The sequence below is a fragment of the Octopus bimaculoides genome, chromosome 1, assembly GCF_046866305.1.
Source record: "Octopus bimaculoides isolate indiv1 chromosome 1, ASM4686630v1, whole genome shotgun sequence".
Classification (NCBI taxonomy): Eukaryota; Metazoa; Mollusca; class Cephalopoda; order Octopoda; family Octopodidae; genus Octopus; species Octopus bimaculoides.
In genome coordinates, this window is record NC_142928.1 from 164,460,991 (window position 1) to 164,478,727 (window position 17,737).

Sequence of the window (17,737 nt, forward strand, 5' to 3'; positions counted from 1 at the left end):
GGTCGATACACAATTTAGTCTCCCTCTCGTTCTTCCTCTGTTACTACTACGTATCTCTTTTTCCCCCTCGTTTTTCCTCTCTTTCTCTTTTCCTCTCGTTGCTCACCTATTCTTCTACTTCCTCTCTCTTCCCTTTACACCGGCATGGTCACATGCTTCCGGTCAATAATCCTTTCCTTCCTTGGCTTTCGCCAAGCAACGCACGCACCACTTTGTCCCTCTCGGGTCCGTGCCTCATCGCGTTCTTACACACATAATTTTTCTCGTCTGGCCGTAAAGCCTTTTCTGTTTGTTTTCCTGTCTTGTTTTTTGTCCGCCACTACATTCCTCCATGGCTAGATTTAATTTGCGTATACAAATTTAATCTGCGATCCATGGGACGAGCCGTTTTAGCGATGCGTCCTGCCCAAGCTCGTCGAAACGCCGGTGTTAAAACGTGGGTGGCTGATGAAGGAGATGTTCTCTATGTGGCTCGTGTGTTCTCGTCTACGTTTGTTTGCAATGTCCTGTACCCAGATATGCACCTATACATACAGGTGGATGTCGGTATGCACATACCTGTACGTATATATGCATATACTCATTTACTATTTGTTTATATATATATATATATATATATATATATATATATATATATATATATATATATATATGGATAAAATAGTGGAAAATCTATAAAAACCATAAAAAGCTTGTTTATTTTTGTTTTTGTTTTTTTAATATTTATTCTTTTTTATTTATTTAGAGATGCAGCACGGAATTTTGTCAGTGAACAGGTTGCGGTCTCAAAGAGACGAAAATATTTTGGCAAATTAAATTTAAGTGTTGAAGTGAATCTAATGATTTTTGTGTGATTAAAATGACTTATAAACACCTTCCACGCTGCAATTGTTTTTGTTTCAGCACACAATCTCAGATCAGGTCACTTGCTATGCAAGTACATCTCCATGATTTATTATTAGTGTTGCTTAATATGTTTTGCTAAAATTGCTGTTTCTTTTCAGATATCATCAATTAAAGTTAATTAAAATTCATTAAAATAACAGATTTATCGAACTTTCAAAGAGGTCAAATTGTTGGTGCTCGTATGGCAGGCGCTAGCACAAACATATTTATCGAATTTTCAAAGAGGTCAAATTGTTGGTGCTCGTATGGCAGGCGCTAGCGCAATGAAAACAGCCGAAATGTTTGGTGTATCAAGAAGTACTGTCTCGAAAGGAATGACAGCCTTTGTGAAAGAGGGAAAAACCTCCTCGTCAAAACAAAACTCCAGAAGTAAACCAAAACTTTCAGATTTAAAAGCAATACTTATCTCAACGAAGTATCATTGAGATAAGTATTGCTTTTATCTTCAATAATATTGTTAAACGATTTTCTATCATTGATTGGGAAAATATGTATTTCTATATTAATTCAATTGATATTTAATGATAGCTGATACCTTATTTAACACTAAGTTTATAGTATAAAGTTTATCATTTTAATTTAAACCAAAATTTCGATTAGATTGGTGTTACATTTATTTCCAATAATATTGTTTAATATTTCTTTTTGATTTATGGGATAAATAAGTAGTTTTTTTTATATAATTTCTTTGATTATTAGTTAATATTCTAATTAAGGTTAAGTTAATAGTACAACATTTAAAATTTTATTTAAACTAGATTCGATAAGATAAATTTTGTATTTCTTTTCAATAATTTTGTTAAATGCTTTTTCTTTTATTTAATGGTGATATAATTATTTTTATATAAATTGATTTATATAAATTAATTTTTTGTTAGTTTATATTAAAATTAAAGTTATTTATATTACGTTTATAATTTTAGTTTAAGCTAAAACTTCGTTTAAATTATATTTTAAACGAAAGATTCGTTAAGATAAGATTTGCATTTAATATTTCTGTTAGTTTATATTCTAATAAACGTAAAGTTAATAATATCATGTTTATAATTTTCGATAAGATTAGTATTAAATTTCTTTTTAATAATATTGTTTAACATTTTTCTATCTTAATATAATAAGTATTTTTATATACATTCATTTGTTATTTATTGTTGGTTGATATATACATTCCTTTTATTATTATTGTTGTTGTATTTTGACCTGTAGATTAGCTATATTTTTGAATAGAATTTATTTTCGATCGATTTAATCAATTTGAATATATTTTATTTTCTATTTGAAAACTTGGTTATGAAACACGTGTAGTCGTTTTATAATTATTATTTTATGATTTTTACTTTGTATCTTATTATACTTATTTATCGTGTATTTACTTATTAATTTTTTCTATATGTGACTGTGGATTTTCATGGATGAGTTCATGAACTTTGGTTCTTTTCTCTAAATTATATATTTATATATTTTATACTGCGAAACTTAATTTAATTTTAATTTTTGATAAATTACATTTAATTGAGTTTTTACCTGTAAATTTGGATTTTTATCCCTAATATATATAATATATTAGGATATATTACAATAACCAGTTCTTTTGGTCAAACTATCATATCTCCAACTGCTTCAGATGCCAAGATATCAGAAATTGTCAAAGTGTACTACAACGGTTTTGTTATGTTATGGAATTGTGAAGCTTTTTTTTCGTTTTGTGAAAAAGTAACGTTTTGGACTTATGACACTTTGCATAATAGCAACGATACATATTCTTTTATTCTTTTATTTGTTTCAGTCATTTGACTGTGACTGTAGCAATGCTGGAGCACAGACTTGAAGGATTTTAGTTGAACAACTCAACCCTAGGACTTTTTTAAAGTCTAGTACTTATACTATTAGTCTCTATTGCCAACCCACTAAGTTCAGAGATGTAAACACACCAACGCCAGTTGTCAAATGGTGATGAAGGTGGGGGACAAACACAGACACAAAAACACATACATAGATAAATATATAAATATATATATTTATATATATACGACGGGCTTCTTTCAGTTTCAATCTACCAAATCCATGCACATAGCTTTGGTTGGCCCAAGGCTATAGTGGAAGACTTGCCCAAGGTTCCACACAGTGGAACTGAACCCAGAAGGTTGTGATTGGGAAGCAAGCTTCTAGCCACAAAGTCACAAGGAAATAGGAAATTTTCCCCAAAATAAAATATATTACTGACATGTATTGAGTAATCTCTATTTTGTATAAAGCACAACATTCATTACACACACACACACACACACACACATGTACACACACACACACACACACACATGCACACACACGTTATAGCTATTATCACCATCATCAACATCATCATTGTACTGTTTACTTTCCCATGCTTCCTTGGGTTACAAAAGTTTCATTAAGACAGCTTTTCTACAGTCAGATGCTCTTCCTCTCATCAATCCTGTTTCCAAGCAATGAGAGTGATTTTTTTCCCCTTTACACCACACATATTTTTCTTGAAAGACTGCAAACATATGTCACTATTTGTATAGCAACTATTTTGCAATTAGTGCGTGATATCAAGACAAGGAAACACACACATATTCACATAACACACACACAGACACATCCACACACACTCCTGCACACAACACACACAAACATACGTATAAATACATATATGTGTATATATATGTTCTCTCTTTTCTCCATTATTATACGAAAAAATCAATCGTCATTAACAGTGACTTTAGTTTTTGTTTGTGCAGTAAAAAGCTTGCTTCCTAACTACATTGTTCCAGGTTCAGTCCCAGTGCTGTATTAACTCTTAAGCAAAATAAGCACATACTTAGGGCATTGAAAGAATAATGGGCACCACATAAATTGTAAATAGCTTATGGCACATTATAAAATGTTTTAAACTTGCTAAAATAAACATTATTGAGTGTGCCTTTCCAAATGTAGACATTACCTTTCATATATTTTTAACATTAAGGGTCACAAATTGCTCAGTTAAGCATTCATTGTCTCAGTTGAAGTATGTTAAAAATCTCATCAAAACAACTATGCAACAAGGTAAGCTGGATGCTTTATTTTTACTAAGCAGATGCAAAGATTAATTTTGAAGATATGTTCAAAGACTTTGCAATTAAAGAAAGTTGGAGAAAACTTTTCAAATATAAATAAAGTGGAAGTATACAAAATTAAACATTCTATTCCATCTTACTGTTAGTTTTGTTTCATTTTGAAAAATAAAAACTTATTTTATGGTTTATTATTGTTTATTAGGTATGTGGCTTTGTGGTTAGGGTATCAGCATCATGATCGTTAGATTGTGGTTTCGATTCCAGGACCGGGCGACACGTTGTGTTCTTGAGCAAAACACTTCATTTCACATTGCTCCAGTCCACTCAGCTGGCAAAAATGAGTAACGCTGCGATGGACTGGTGTCCCGTCCAGCTGGGGAACACATACGCCATAGAAACCGGGAAACCGGGCCCATGTGCCTGGCTAGGCTTTAAAAAGGGCGCATTTATTTATTTTTTTATTATTGTTTATATTCTGGATTGCATATATGTGGGGGCACGAAAACTTTTTAAGTGCTTAGGGCCTCTATGGGTCTTAATCCAGCCCTGTTCAGCCCCACTGCATGTAACCTTGGGCATGTGTGTTCTTCTATAGCCTTGGACCAACCAAAGCTTTGTGAATGGATTTGGTAGACGGAATCTTGAAGAAGCCTGTGTGCTTGAGAAGACTCGTCAAGCCAAGTGAAATCATAGTTGTGGCCATTGCTGATATCATGTAAATAGCACATAAAAAGCACCCATTACACTCTTAGAGTGGTTGGCATTAAGAAGGGCATCCAACCATAGAAACCAAGCCAAATCAGATTGGAACCTGGTGCAGCTCTCCGGCTTACCAGTTCTAGTCAAACCGTCTAACCCATGCCAACATGGGAAGCAGACATTACATGATGATGTTGATGATGATTATGTATGTGTGTGTGTTTCTATATCCATGTTTGTCCCCCCTCACCACCTGACAGCCAGTGTTGGTGCAGTTATGTTCCTTTACCTTAACGGTTCAGCAAAAGAGACCAATAGAATAAGTACTACACTTAAAAAATAAGCCCTGCAGTCAATTTGACTAAAAAATTCTCCAAGACAGTGCTCCAGCATGGCTGCAGTCAAATGACTAAAACAAGTAAAAGAGTAAAATAATAAAAACAACCTTAAATAAAATAATTTGAAAATCTCAAGTTATGTCACGCTGAAGATTCCAAAACAGGATGAGATATTATACACGGTTACTATGATAATAATAAAGAATACTAATATAAGAATTGTATGCAATGAGATGTTTGTTCTTCTTACTGAGAGGGAAAAATAATTTTCCTTTAGCAGACAAAAGAAGGACATGCTTAGAAACAAGATTACTTCCTGCTGAGCAGCAACTCTCTTTCGTTCACTGTCTCTGCTACAGAATGTACAGCTTCCAGGAAGACCACCATACCTATATATAATTCTCTTTTTCATCTATCCTTTTACTTGTTTCAGTCATTTGACTGCGGCCATGCTGGACAAACTCAGATAGAAAGACACACACACACACACACACACACACACACACACACACATCATCATCACCGTTTAACGTCCATTTTCCATGCTAGCATGGGTTGAACGGTTTGACTGAAGTCCAGAAAGCCAGCGGCTGCACCAGGCTGCAATCTGATCTGGCAATGTTTCTACAGCTGGATGACCTTCCTAACACCAACCACTCCGAGAGTGTAGTGGGTGCTTTTTACGTGCCACCAGCATGGGAGCCACCCAGCGGGTACTGGCATTGGGCATAATCGGATGGTGCATTTTACATGCCACCAGCAGCACACATATGAATGCATACACACACACATACACACACACATAACGGTGGCACACATATGAATGCATACACACACACACACACATAGACACATTTTTGTTTACCAAATTCACTCACAAGGCTTTGGTCGGCCTGAGGTTATAGTGGAAGACACTTGTCCAAGGTGCCACACACTGGGACTGAACCCGGAACTATGTGATTGAGAAGCAAGCTTCTTACCAAACAGCTACGCTGGCACCTATGATATACCAGAAGACACTTATCTAATATGCCATGCAATGAAACTGGACCCAAAACCATATACTTGCAAAGCAAGATCCATAACCATAGAGCCTGTCGTATATATATGTATATGTATATATATGTGTGTGTGTGTGTGTGTTTGTCCCCCCAAACATCACTTGACAACCAATGCTGGTGTGTTTACGTCCCCATAACTTAGTGGTTCGGCAAAAGAGACCAATAGAATAAGTACTAGGCTTACAAAGAATAAGTCCTGGGGTCGATTTGCTTGACTAAAGGCAGTGCTCCAGCTTGGCCGCAGTCAAATGACTGAAACAAGTAAAAGAGTAAAAGATTAAAAGAGTATATACACACACACACATACATACACACACATACACACACACACACACACACACACATACACACACACACATATGTGTGTGCCAGAGAATCTGGGAAACTGGCCCTGTGAGCCTATATGACTCAGGAAGGAACTTTTTACCATTATCTGTAACCATCCCAAGGCTGCATCTGCATGCTTCCCCGACTTGACAGAAATATCAGTCAAATCTTCCTCAAATCTTAACCTACCTTCTTTAAAAAAGAAGGATACATTGGATGAATTAGCTCAAGTACTCCTGTTGTCTGCTGTGATAAACTAAATTTCATCATGAAACCTATTTACTGCTTACTAGAGTGAATAAGTGTGAAAGTGTCTTTGCCATGGATACATAAAAGCAGCAGTTATTATATATAAGTTGTTTTCTCTAGGGCTAATGGACAAGCACTCTCTTAACTCGATCGATATGACTGAATTGTTTGAAATAAGATATTTGGATGTGTTTTAAGATCCTTCAATCTTTAAGGCTTAAAACCTTTGTTATTTAATTAAATATTTCATGTTGAAGGAGGATTAATCTACAACTGAATATTGAAAATATTTCTGTACTTGAACTAAGTGTGAATAAGGATACAATAGACAAACGTAATCATTCTGTTACATTTAATATATTTGAAGACTAAATTACCAAGAACTTCAATTCTATAAATTCAGCTGTGTTCTTAGGCAGGAAAAAAAAAGAAAGAAAGCAAAAGAAAAAATATTAATCATGTCATTAAATTGAAGACTTTTAGATACCAAACTTTCTTCATTTCAATCTTTTAACATTACTAGATTTGGAGTTTTGGATATGAACAATAACCTTTCTCTTCCTTCCTCCCTGCTCTCTCTCCCCTCTCTCTCATTTTTCTTTATCTTTTCTGTTTCTCATTCTCTTTCCACCCGCTCTTGAGAAACTGTACAGTACTTGTATCAAAGAACCAAGTTGCTGCAATTATATTACAGATTTTATCTTATAGTCTTGCATTTTTTTCTTCTCAGTTTGACTCAGGAAATCCCAGGAAATGCTGCATCTTCTCATGCTGGAATTTTTTGTTCTTATTTCTGATAAAAATCTTCAATTTTTTAATATTTTTTTTTTACTTTTCCTTACAGGAAAATCCATATATATTTTTGAACAATTGCCAGTGAATACTTACAACAAAATTCTTGTTTACATTTGTTTCATTTTCATATTGTTTACATGCATGTTGTTCTAGTTGTTGTTGCCACTGCTTCTATTGGTGCTGTTATTGCTATTATAGCTCCTGCTATTGTTGTTGTTTACACTTAGATACTAAGTGACTCCCCAATTTCATCTGCCTTATCAAGCATGGATTTATATCTTCTCTTCCAATTTGTTCCTTTTGTTGTTTTGTTCAGAAGTTTCTCTCTTCTCTTGTATAACTTCACAAACCATTACACTACCATTGAGCTGTATCTTCTTCTCTCTAACTCTATTACTACAGCAACAGCTATCACTAGTACAAAATAAAGGAACTTCTACACCTCTGAACTGAATGCTTCCATACACTTCCTCTTTGTAAAATCACATGAGATGCATCTACTTTTCTTCATACTATGCTGTTCCTCACTTTAACTCTTGTCTTTGAGCACTAGTTCTGAATACTATCACCTATATCCTTTTCCCTTAGAACAACATTCACCTGGGGCAATCTTAGCAGATTTATAGTTCCCCAGACAAATCACCACATTGGGCTCTATAGTATCTACTTATTGTCAACAAAGCACAGCATACATAGATCAGAATTGTGCCCCTAGCCCGGTGATTCTCAACCACTTTTTGCCTATGATAGCTTAGATTCATATTTTACTCTGATGGACCCCCATCATCATCATCATCATCATCATTTAGCGATCATTTTCCCTACTAGCATGGGTAAAACAGTTTGACTGGAGCTGATAAACTGAAGAGCTGCATCAGATACCATAATCTGTTTTGGCTTGGTTTCTATAGCTAGATGCTCTGCTTAATGCCAAACACTCCATATATATATGTGTGTATGCATATGCAGATATGTGTGTGTATATATACATACATACATACATATATATATATATATATATATATATATATATATATATATATATATATATATATATGTATGGTCCAAATCGGATATGCAAACTATACAGGTGTCTTTTCAATACATTGTTTAGTTTAAAAAGCCATATCAGATGCCATGATGGATCTAAGGTGCAGGTGCAAAAGGAGGTCAGACTCTGCATAAGGAGTGGACAACCACCTATATGTGTGTGCGCGCGCGCGCATGTGCGTATTTGTGTGTGAGTGTGTGCGTGTGTGCGCATGCGCACATGCGTGTGTGCGCACGCGCACATGTGTGTGTGTGTACAATAGGCTTCTTTGAGTTTCAGTGTACTAGATCCACTCACAAGGCTTTGGTTGGCCTGAGACTGAACCCAGAACCATGTGGTTCGGAAGCAAACCTCTTACCACACACCCATGTCTGCACCTATACACGTAAATATATATATATATATATATATAATAACACCACTGATGGCAGCTCCAGCAACACCAGCAGCAACAACATCTCCAGGCCTGGAGCCAACTAAAGTTGCACCAAAAATGTGAACACAACCAACACTCAAGCCTGGAAATTTATTGGGTCAGCCTTCAAGTGGCACCTGTACAACCACAGGTCCTCTTTCAGGATTCTAGAAAGGCGATTTGTCACATCCTTGGCCAGCTACGTGTGATGCTTCAAAGATGAAAAGATCCCATATAATATCAAGTGGGAGATTATAAAGTGGCTAAGATCCTACAATAATGGGAGCAGACACTGCAAGCTTTGCATAGCTAAGTGAGCAAGGATCCCCAAATACTCCCTGAAACCAGGATTACTGAACTCTCACCAGGAAATTTACAGTCCCTGCATGCATTCCAAATGCTACATGCTGCAAGCATGGGATTCCCCATGCTTTGATTAGATCTAGAAAGGTCCTGATGAATAAAAAGCAGCCCAAGGGCAAAATTCCCTGTTCTCCCTCTTTTGGCCCAGATGAACTGGTCAAAAGGAGATAACCCGTGCTCACTGACCTGGATTGTTTATTCTTTGGTTACTTACTAACTAACTGACCATAAGGGACTCCTGCCTCCTGGAGTTGAAGAGTTATATTTGTCATCGGCATGAGAGTCTGATGAGCCATCCATGAAGCTAAGCCCTTTATGGATGCAAAACCATTGGTCACTCTATGACTGGACATAGATTTAACTGCATATTAATATATGTGTGTGTGTGTGTGTGTGTGTGTGTGTGTGTGTGTGTGTGTGTGTGTGTGTGAAGGTGCATGGCTTAGTGGTTAAGGTGTTGCATTCATGATTGTGAGATTGTGGGTTCAATTCCCAGACCGGGTGTTGCGTTGTGTTCTTGAGCAAAGCACTTCATTTGACATTGCTCTGTGATCATCTTGACATCTGGCATGTGGCACCCGGTTGCACCCGTACGGATAATGTCAATTTGATGGAGGGAGTGAGCTTATGTCTACACAAACATTTGATCACTATAAACAAATCATGTGTGTGGTTGTTCAGTAAGAAATTGTCAAACCTTCATACAACATCTAATGACAGGAGAGTCCATTATATATATATATATATATATATATATATATATATATATATATATATATTATTAGGGACAAAATCCAAAATTACAGGTAAAAAACTCAATTAAAATCAATTTATAAAAAATTAAAATTAAATTGAGCCTTATAGATAAAGTATATATAAAATATATATAGTTTTAGGGAAAATAACCAATTTTCAAGAACTCATCGATGAAAATCCACTATCACATATAGAAAAATTAATAATTAAAAGCACAATAAATGAGTATAATATAAAGTAAAGTAAATATCATAAGATAAATATAATAAAAAGATTACACGTGTTTCATAACCAATTTTCAAATAGAAAAGAAATTTAAATCGATTAAAATCAATTGAAATTATCGAAAATAAGTTCTATTCAAAAATATAGCTACTCGTCAGATCGTAAGTAGAACAATAATTAGATATATATCTCAACCAACAATAAGTACCAAATGAATTAATATGAAATACTTATTATATAAAGATAGAAAAATTATTTTAAAAATATCATAATATCAAAATAATAACCATTCAATAATCATCCCTTCATCCATAATAATAACATGTATATGATATACAAAAACATCTTACCTAAATTATCATTGTTTTAAATTATCATTGAACGAAGTTTAAGTTTAAAATAATAATGAAGATAAAATTAGTACATATTTAACCGGTGTAATAGTTAAAGCTATACTATTTAAAGCTAAAGACGTTTATTTAATTATGATTAAAGATCAATTGAATAATAGAAAAATACAAGATTATTTATTTCTACAAACGTAATAATAAAAAATATGAATGAAAAAATTATGAATGGAAAAAATTATGAATGAAAAAATTAGGAAAGAAAAAATTATTAAGAATAAAAGGTTAAACTTTATATATATATACAAAGTTTTGATTTTAAAAAAACTTTAACGATATTATAAACTATAAAGATTAATAATTAATCAAATAATATTAATCAAAAATAATCGAAAATATATCAACACTATTCCAATCGAAGTTCTAATATTATGTTGAAATGAAACTATAACTTCTAAATAATATAGTGTTAAATAAGTTATCTATTAAAATAATCTATAAAGAACCAACTGAATAGTATAAAAACAAGAATACATATTATTTTCAAATAGTAGAAAATCTTTAGCAAAGTGAAAACAGTACTTATCCAAATTTTTCCGTAATTCAAACTGAAAACTAAGACGTTATCTAATAGCTATAGCGTTTTAAGCAAGAGTTCGCACGATATATATATATATATATATGTATATATATATATATATATATATATATATATATATATATATATATATATACATACACACACACACACACACTCACACTTATATATATATACACACATACTATTAATCACTAAAGTATGAAGTACAAATGGAACTTATATATAACTCTCTCAAGCAGGATTAAGTAGGGTTATGTGTCCTTCTCAGAGGCACAATGCAGTCGCTGTAGAAAGTCTTGAATTTGTAGCCATATAAATCACTAGTCCAGCACTTAAAAACTAATAGGATTGTATCTATTTTATGCCTGTTCACAATATATCAATCGTAATGTATAACAACCCAGTTATTGATAATCTGTCATATGTCACATGTTGTGCATCAAGAAGTGTAATATATGTCTTTTTCATGTATGTAAGTGTGCATATATTTATCTGTATATATGTATACATAAATATATGTACATATATATGTATATAAAATAATATATACAACGTTTGATCACTAAGTCTCTGGACTGTTGCAATAACAATGTAGCCAAAGCATGCAGAGTGAAGCCACTTGGCATAGATTGACCTTGAACTCTATTGTGTATGCACACCAAGTTTTAACGTTCTAACTCACTTTTGCTGTTTACAGCAGTGCTTGGAAGGAAGGTGTATAGCATGTGATTGTCGCATTAACCATGACAGAGAAAGTTGTCATGGCAGTATCTGCTCAGAGGCCTCCACAAAGTTGCAGAAAGTGTATGGAGAGGAGTGTACAAGTGGTTAAGACATTTCAAAGATGGCCGAAAAATGTCAATAGTGACAAACATTCTGGGAGACCTGCAGCCAGCAGAACTGAGAAAAACATTGCAGATGTGCATGCAGCTGAGAGGGGAAATCATTGAATTACCATCCGTGAGTTATTAGAGGATATGCAGATTAACTACAGTTCAATTCAGTCCATTATCACTAAAGATTCGAGTATAAGACACGTGTCTGCCAAGTTTGTGCAAAAACTGCTTTCAGCTGACCAAAAGGACACTCGGGTTTCAGTTGTACAAGATCTCCTTGATTGTGTCAAGAACAATGAAAACTTTTCAAAGACTTTGCATAGGCCTCTGAGCAAGTATCACCAAGCTTTTGGCAAAATTTGATGCAGATTCTCTGCTCAACTTTCTCTATCATGGTCAGTATGATGATCACACACTACACACTTTCCTTCCAAGCATTGCTGTAAACAGCAGAAGTGAGCTAGAATGTTAAAACTTAGTGCGCATGTAGAGCAGAGTCAGCCTGAGTCAAGTGGTTTCACTCTGTATGATTTAGCTTCATTACTATGGCAACAATCCAGATACCTGTTGATCAGACCACACACACACACAGACACACACACACACACATATATATATATATATATATATATATATATATATATATCTTCACTTTTACTAGTTTCAGCTCAAGAGTTACAGCCCAGCTGGGGCACTGCTATTAGCTTTGCTACACTTTCACTAAACTTCTGATATTTGGCATTTGGTGAGTAAGGAAGTTTGATGTTGCTACCCTGGTGTATCAGCTAACAAATATTGAAATACAGTGAAACGTGTGTGTGTGTGTGTGTGTGTGTGTGTGTGTGTGTGTGTGTGTGTGTGTGTGTGTGTGTGTGTGTGTGTGTGTGTGTGTGTGCACGTGTGTGTGTGTGCGTGTGTGTGTGTGTGTGTGTGTGTGTGTGTGTGTGTTGCCCAATCTATTTTCTAATATTCATACTTTATATATATATATATATATATATATATATATATATATATATATATATATATATATATATATATATATATATATAGATATATTTATATATATATATATAGTAAAATAAAGATTTGGATAGACTCAGGTGCATGAAAAGATATGCACCAGGTTGGATAAACCTGTGGTTCCGGTCTATGGTTGGTAAGTATCAAATAGAATATTCCAGTTGTGTACTCAGGGAAAACTAACCCTATGAGTATTTAACACCTAGGGGCTGATCCAACAAGTCGTAAATCCCCTTGGTGTATTATAATCAAATGAATAATAACATATGATGAATAATTGTCAGCTCATTACTGCTGTTTCATACGCATATTTTTAATAGAAGAATGAGAACATTACTCCATTACAAAAGACCGTAATCATCAGATGAAACATAATTTTACAAACAAAAGAATACCCCAAGAATACAGCATGAAGCATGATATCGAAAAGTACTGGAAATAGGAGATACCCTTATTGAACACCCACTGTTGTCCTGAAGAATTCTCCAATGTTATTGCTTTGGTGAACCACACTGTTTGAATTTTCATAAAGTGCTTGAATTATTTCAATGAGGTTGTTGACGAAGTTCTAATTTGTCAGGCAACAAATTTGTAATTTGTCAGCAAGTTAACAAATATGCTGGCAAACAGGAACCACTCCTTGCACAGGTAAATGGCCAAAGCTTGCCTGGTATGGTCATCTATCCTGCCACAACTTCCTAACCTAAACCATTCTTCAGGACACAATTGATGGAAGGAGACAGAGAGAATCCTGGTTTGACAACATCAAAGAACCTACTATACATGACAGAGAACAGTGACCAGTGGCAACAGCTGACTACAAAAGCATCTAGAGTAGCACCTCAACTAACATCAGTCAATGGAATTTGATGATGATGATGATGATGATGATGATGATGATGATTATGTGTATGTATGTCTGTATGTGGAGAGGCAGACAGACAGAGACAGAGGAAGGAGAGGGGAGGGATAGAGAGAGAGAAAGACAGAGGGAGGCAGTTGTTGTTGCGTGATAAGAAGTTAGCTTCTCAATCACTTGATTCCAGGCACAGCCCTACTCTGTCTTCTGTTATAGCCTTGGGCCAACTAAAGCCTTGTGAGTGGATTTGGTAGATGGAAACTGAAAGAAACACAAAGGCGGTGAGCTGGCAGAAACGTTAGCACGGCAGGCGAAATGCTTAGCGGTATTTCGTCTGCCGCTACGTTCTGAGTTCAAATTCTGCTGAGGTCGACTTTGCCTTTCATCCTTTTGGGGTCGATAAATTCAGTACTAGTTACGCACTGGAGTCGATGTAATTGACTTAATCCCTTTGTCTGTCCTTGTTTGTCCTCTCTATGTTTAGCTCCTTGTGGGCAATAAAGAAATAAGGAAACTGAAAGAAACCCATTGTACCTATCTATCTATCTATAGATAGATAGATAGATAGACAGACAGACAGACAGGCAGGCAGGTAGGCAGACAGACAGACAGACAGATTGATAGATAGATAGATAAATTTTCTTTCTCTAACACTTCTACTCTCTCTCTCCATAACACCATCTCTGTATCTCTCTCTCCTTTCCTTCCCACTAAAATCACTTCTCCCTTAACCTCTCTCTTTCTTCTCTTTCATGTTTTGTAAACACAAAACACTAACTAAACAGCAGAATAACATAATATGATGGTTGCATGCATTAATATTAATGGAATATTTTGTGTAACACACAAGAAAGGAAACAAATACACTTTCTATTTTAACCTTGTTTCTTAAATATATTATGGAATTCCCAGTAAACAGTTTCTTTTAATTCATTTTATTTTCTTCACAATAGCTTTTGAATTTTTTTTCTCTTATTCCTACTACCAAACTATATTGAAGCTGGTTATTTGGTTGTCGTGGAGAATAAAGCAGTTCAAAGGGAGATATGTGTCTTATCCAGGGATAAGGTAAAGTATTCTAATGATATGAGAGAAAATTCATAGACTTTTGAAAAGCATGCTTTATTCCTTCAAAGGAATAAAATCCAACCCTTTGGCTGGAGACATTTGAAGCCAGTAACGAAAAGAGACTAAAGGAGAATTTGATGAGAAAATGTCAAAAGAGTTTTCTTGAGAGTGCTATTAGTTTTGAGATCAGAAACTGTGGTCTGAATAAGTGAATTGCTAAAATGCTTATTTTTGTTTTATTGTTATTGCATCATTCTCTGAAAATTTTACATCAGATAGCAAATTATATCCTTCTGGACATTTTTGAGGTTAAGGAATTATCTATCCTTCAGAAACCAAACATTCCAGTGCCATGCCAAAATATTACTTTCACATGTCAAATATTATTTCTCACATACGTAAGAACATAGATTCAGAATAAGTGAGGGTTGGGGTCAAAACAACGGTTGCATTAGCATTCAGATCTCTGTCAAGTGAGTTATATCAGACTTATATGAGACATAAATTACTTGAAGCACAGTTGGCTTGCTAGAAGATTGGTGATCATCAAAGTTTAGTAAGAGAAAAATTTACATGACTGTTTGATTTGCTTGTTGATTTCTATTGATTTTACACAGCAATTAGTGAACATTAGCATTGTTGGTTACAGATTTCAAATGGGCCGATAACTGGTTCATTGCATTTCTGGCAGTGACTGTGACAAGGGAATGTCTGGTTCTAGCAAACGACTTTGTTCAAAGAGCTCTGGTTTTGCACCAATGTTTACAGCTTTCATTGGTGTACGTTAACAAAAGATATACTGCACGTAGACATACAAACAAACATCGATAGGTAGATAGATAGATAGATAGATAGATAGATAGATAGATAGATAGATACACTTGTATGTAGAATGTCCTTTTCAGTAAATGTTTTATATATATATATATATATATATATATATATATATATATATATATATATACATATATATACATACATATATATATATATCAATGTAGGTGCTACCTGGCACCATCAGTCACAATAAGTGACAATTGAATTTTTCCTTTTTGGTTTTATATGGCATATAGCCACCTTCATTATTATATATATATATATATATATATATATATATATATAATGCGAGAGAGTTAGGGGTTGAGGATTCAACCCACTAAGGGATAGTATCTATCAAATATACTGCTGGGAGGGTACCCAATTATTGTTACACTAGTGTTATACCAAGTGCAATAAATGGGAGCGGGTAAAAGAGAGGGGTTTTACCCTAAATTTATATATCAATTAGAAAATGGAGGATAGTATGCTGAACCCAACGACTTGCAGACAGTGTATCCCGTTGAATTCATTAACTTAATTCATAGCTAAAGTGAAAAAAAAAACACAAAGTACAGGTGTTTATGACAAACCATAATTCCTTATGTACTTTGTACTTTTATCTGTAAACCCGGTTGTCAAAATAACATGATTTGTCATAAACACCTATACTTTGTGGGTTTTTTTGTCACTTTAGCTATGAATTAAGTTAATGAATTCAACGGGATACACTGTCTGCAAGTCGTTGGGTTCAGCATACTATCCTCCATTTTCTAATTGATATATATATATATATATATATATATATATATATATATATATATTATATACATATATGTATACAGACAGACAGACAGACAGACAGATAGATAGATAGATAGATAGATAGATAGATAGATATACATACATATACACATATATATACACATATATATTTACACATATATACACATATATACACATATGTAAATTGTCTAAAATCTATATGTCAGAAAAAATAAGTACTCATGTATAAAGTAATATAGTGGGTACATTATTATCAATATTAATAAAAAAACAGCATTATAGTCTTATAAAAACCAAAATACCCATTGGCTTAATGCCAGAGGTTAAGAACCAACTCAGCCAATCAAGAAAAATGCTTGAGAGGAATAGTATGACATAAGCTCTTTGCTATAAGGGAGTGAAATTGTCTCGTCCACTTTATGGTTGAAATGCAAGAAAATATATTTAATACATTTGAGCTATGTCCCTTGGATTGGGAGCAAAAAGGACCAGTTTAAAAGATATTTGCTTGTGATGTGGTGCGGTGTGGTATGGTGGTGTGTGGTGCGGTGTGGTATGGTGGTGTGTGGTGTGGTGGTGTGTGGTGTAGTGTGGTGGTGTTGGGGTGTGGGGGAGGCGAGAGTGGGGGAAGCAAGGGTGGGGGTCTAAGGGATGGAGTAGGGGTGAGATGGGATGTATAGGGATGGTGGGGTTGGAATGTGTAGGGGTGCACACACACACACACACACACACTCACACACACATGTATATAAAATACACTTTAATTGAAATAAAGTTTCCCCAAAATTAAACATATCTAATATAATAAAAGTGAATGTTAGTGTGTCAACTTTTTCAACTTTAATAAATCCTTTCTACTGGAAGCACAAGGCCTTAAATTTTGAGGGAAGGGATTAAGTCAATTACATGGACCCCAGTACATAACTGGTACTAAATTTATTGACCCCGAAAGGATGAAAGGCAAAGTCGACCTCAGCAGAATTCGAACTCAAAACCTAATGGGAGATGAAATACCGCTAAGCATTTTGCCTGGCATGCTCATGATTATGCCAGCTTTCCGCTTTAATATAATATAATATAATAAATGTGAATGTCAGTGTGTCACACTTTTTCAACTTTAATAAATCCTTTCTATT

General features: G+C 34.4%; 2 long non-coding RNA genes across 2 annotated transcripts in view; one reads left to right on the forward strand and one right to left on the reverse strand.

Annotated features, from left to right (window-relative positions):
• Positions 1–878, forward strand: part of LOC128249279 (uncharacterized) — a 110,664-nt gene extending 109,786 nt beyond the window's left edge. The window contains exon 5 of the long non-coding RNA XR_016244183.1: positions 746–878. This is a non-coding gene — a long non-coding RNA (uncharacterized LOC128249279). The remainder of the gene's footprint in view (positions 1–745) is intronic.
• LOC149137843 (uncharacterized) overlaps positions 1–17,737 on the reverse strand; it is a 109,358-nt gene that overhangs the window by 10,092 nt on the left and 81,529 nt on the right. The window lies entirely within an intron of this gene.